This window comes from Juglans regia, chromosome 5, assembly GCF_001411555.2.
Source record: "Juglans regia cultivar Chandler chromosome 5, Walnut 2.0, whole genome shotgun sequence".
Taxonomy (NCBI): domain Eukaryota; kingdom Viridiplantae; phylum Streptophyta; class Magnoliopsida; order Fagales; family Juglandaceae; genus Juglans; species Juglans regia.
The window spans coordinates 13,087,975-13,092,326 of NC_049905.1; the positions used below are offsets into that span (position 1 = coordinate 13,087,975).

At 39.8% G+C, this 4,352-nt stretch overlaps 1 non-coding gene across 1 annotated transcript; it reads left to right on the forward strand.

Annotated features, from left to right (window-relative positions):
* The first annotated feature begins 3,262 nt into the window (after nucleotides 1-3,262).
* Nucleotides 3,263-3,369, forward strand: LOC118348545. Its single transcript, XR_004801623.1, has one exon. It is a non-coding gene; the product is annotated as a small nucleolar RNA R71 (small nucleolar RNA).
* The last annotated feature ends 983 nt before the right edge of the window (nucleotides 3,370-4,352 follow it).

A 4,352-nucleotide genomic window follows, 5' to 3' on the forward strand; every position in this document is an offset into this window, starting at 1 on the left:
CTCATCACGCAGGCCACTCAAGAAACAACTCAACTTGTTTTTCTCAGACAAGCCTCTAATACGATTGGAAAGAATCTCAAACTCAGATTTGTAATCATTAACTGTACTAACCTGTTTGAGTCGAGTCAGTGACTCCATAGGATCATCATATGGAGTAGATCCAAAACGGATCTGAACAGCCTTGATGAAGTCCTCCCAAGACAGAAACGTTCCAGCCTCACTAGCATCTTGGAACCAGATCAAGGCTTCATCATCCATGTGGAAAGAAGCAATGAAAATACGTTGACCAGGAGGAACCTGGTGATACAGGAAGTACTGGTTCGCACGATAGATCCATGGTGATGGATTACCACCACGAAATCTAGGAAAATCCAATTTAATACCCCTGGCAAAGCCTCTGTTTACAATCTCTCTTTGGTTCACGTCCCCTGTGTCATTCTCCATATCTTCATGTCTGTGCCTGAATTGTTGATCGTGATTATCTTGACGTATATGACCAGGATCTTCAGAATTGTGACAAGAAATCTTAGAGACCTGTTGTAAAACCTCTTGAATTTTTTTGTCCTGTGTTTCTCTTTCCAATCTTGCCGCTTCTTGCTGCTGCAACAATAAACAAATCGCATCCTCGATCTGCTTTTGCTGGCGTTCTTGTTGTTGCCGTAAATGATTCATTGAATCTACTATTTGAGCATACGAACGCGTCCCTTCTGCCATGGCTGATACCAACTGTAATGGACCCAAGCTTGACTTGTTCGAGAAGTCACTCTCCAGAATTTACGAAGAGAAGAGAAGAAGAATGAAGATGATGAAGAAGGAAGAAGTCTGTAATTGCATGAAATTGTTCTCCTCTGTTTCCCCTCCGTTTCTTCTATTTATAGTATTTATATGAACAAAACGACAGTGTTTAGACAACACTTATTACAATTCTTGTAAATGAAACGACTGTGTTTACAATTAATAAGAAGAAAGGCATTAAACGGCATCGTTCTATTTAAGACCGCAACGAACTATACATCATACGACGCCGTGTGTAATTGCTCAGGATCAATTAACTGCTCTTAACGACCTTCTATTTCAATTCTTATGCATCTCAGGTCAGCTTTCCTTCGTCTGCACCTTGCCACAATGCTCATAACCACACTGTCATTCTTCCACTCCAGCACGTCGTCCGTCCATAACAGTTTGTCTTCGTTGAAAAGTGGGTTTTTGAGACCCACGGCCACAGTGTATTTTACACTGTTACGTTGCTGAGCCGCCACTTCTTGCAGCTTCGTGATCCTTCGGAAATTATTATATAGCACTGTAAGTATTTTCTCAAAGAACTTTCGTGATTTAAATGTATTTTTGCACTAACTCTTTTTAACTGTGAACTGGTTGGTTATGCCGGACTGAGTCCGAGGACTTCGAGGGTCAGATGGATTGCGGACGAAGTTGATTGTATGTTTGGTTTGTGATTGGATTGTGTTGACATTTGTTGGTTGTTGGATTTTGGTGTCGTGTCTTGTTCACTGCATTTGCACGCATGTTCATGTTTGTAACTGAAAAACTGGGTTTTCGCATGATTGCATACATGTTCATGTGTTTATCTGAAAACTGAGTTTTCATGTGAGAAATGATTTTTGGGTGTGTTTGAAACGACTAGATTGACTGGTTTGAGAAAAAGGAAAAGAGACTGTAGGGATGGTGGTAGAGTCCCGCCTGTGATTCCCGCTTAGGGTGCACGCGATAGGGATGGTGGTTGTGTCCCGCCTGTGATTCCCGCCTATGGTGCACGCGATAGGGATGGTGGTATAGTCCCGCCTGTGATTCCCGCCTACAGTGCTCTGTTAAGTATTCGTTGTGTGTGTTAAGTATTCATTGTGTGGAAAGGAACTGTAGGGATGGTGGTAAGCAGGGATGGTGGTAGAGTCCCGCCTGTGATTCCCGCCTACGGTGTACGCGATAGGGATGGTGGTAAGCAGGGATGGTGGTTGTGTCCCGCCTGTGATTCCCGCCTACGGTGCACGCAGTAGGGATGGTGGTAAGCAGGGATGGTGGTAGAGTCCCGCCTGCGATTCCCGCCTACAGTGTCCGATAAAAGGTTTGTTTTGTGTGAATCATTTTCTGGGAAAATGTTTTACGGATTATTTTTGGGCCAAAATGAGATTTTGGCGTGTGTTGGAAATTATCATTTCTCTGGGAAAAACGGTATTTTATGGCTAAGTGGATTTTGTCGTATGAATGCATGTTGGTTGCATTAATGTATTTTTATCCCGAGAGTTGTTTGGTTTATACTTACCTGTGGTACCATTTTATGGTATCGCAGATTTTGATGCAGATGAGGATGACGAGCCTTAGCTTGGCTCCGTTGGTGGAGTGATCTGGAATTGCTCCTGTTTATCGAGTTTCGTATTTTATCAATTTATATATTGTCCTTGTAATTTATTTGGGATGACTGTATAACTCTTTAAAGGTAAATTGTTTTGAATATTTGTATTTCTGGTACTTAGTTGACTTATTTATATTATCCGCTGCGACTTTTATTGTGCACCTTTGCATGTTGCACACACACTTGAGCACATTTCGTTGGGATGCGTGACCGTGTTGTCATCATCCTGACGTCACGATTCCTGTTCTTTTGTACGTGGGAGTCGGGGCGTCACAATAGTGGCTCCCATATTACTACAATGAGTCTCAATGTTATCCGATTGTGAATCAGTCTTTTTAAACCTTGATTTTGTCTCCTCAATGAAGGAAACCGTGGCATCCTCAAGTAACATGTTATTCTCGCTTGGTTGACTATCAAATCTTGGAGGAGGCTACAACGCATTCTTTGTGTTTCCATAAGACAAATTCTCATGATTTCGAAACCTTGGATGATAATAATTTGGCATAGGATTACCACGATAGTTGTAGTTCCGATTGTTGATATATTGAACTTGTTCTTGACTCGCTTCATTGCTCAGAACTGTCATACTTGTAGCTGCAACATATTCTACACTTTGTAGTATCCTTCGGGTTCAAAGCAGAAATCTGATGGGATAGAGAAGCAACTTGAGCTGAAAGGGCAGCAAATGGCTCCAATTCATGAATCCCAGCAACTTTTTTAGCTATAGTTCTTTCGGTTGGTCATTGATAGTTGTTTGAGGCCATTTCTTCCAAAAGAGAAGTAACACTCTTAGTTGTCTTTGATATCAAAGTTCTACCAGAAGTAGCATCAACTATAGTCCGATTTTGCCCATTTAACCTATTATAGAACATCTGAACTTGCAACCAATCTGGAAATCCATGTTGAGGGCAGCTTTGAATCAAATATTTATACCTTTCCCATGATTCATAGAGTGACTCGAAATCATTTTGCTTGAATTGACCAATCTCATTCCTGAGTTGGGTTGTTTTTGTAGGTGGGAAGAATTTAACAAGAAACTTTTCATCCATGTCCTGCCAACTAGTGATGCTTCCCAGTTGTAGAGATTGTAACCAATCTCTTGCCTAGTCCCTCGAAGAAAAAGGAAATAATCTCAGTTTAATGGTGTATTTAGTAACACCATTGATCTTTATAGTATCCCAAATCTCCCAAAACATCGCCAAATGAATATTGGGATCATCAAGTGGCGATCTGCTAAATTGGGCTTATTGCACCTTGCTGATTAAGGTTGGTTTGAGCTCAAAGTTGTTGGCATTAATGGTCTAGCGTCTTATACTTGAGTAGTTGTCATTCACAACTGGCCATACATAATCCTTCAAGGTGCGTGGCTGTTCATCATATTGTCTGTTAGCCAGGACTAGTACTTTCTTCTTTCTTTGTGATCTAAGAGTTCTTTCGATCAAAATGAGTATTGTCATGTGTTCTAGCACGGCGCATCCAACGTAAAAAACACACCTGGAGAGAAATAAAATAAAATTCTAAATTAAAACTAAGATTACTTTGTATCAATATTGGCAAAAATAAGAAGAAATCAATCCCTGGTAGTGATGCCAAAAACTTGATCGGTGCAAAACTGCAAGTGCATAGTATCGAAGCTTTATATTAAAGTAATGAGAAGAGTATAGTCTTCGGGGATTGGTAACTTACTTTTGACAAATACCGAAATTATACTAATCTCAACTTTATTTAGAGAAGTCATTAAGATTCTTGTAATTGTAATTTAAAATAAAATCAATTTAAAGAAAATACTCAAAGGAAAAGAAAGATGTTGTTCGAATATCAAATTAATGGGAAAGAAAACTTCTAGAAAATTAATTTCACCTAATGCCTCACTATGCTTTACTTATCTAACTAATTGAATTTAATTCTCTCTGTTTGTTAGCAAATCTCAAATTCATCCAAATGCCTCTTTCAATAGTCAATTGGAAATATTCTTGTTCATCAT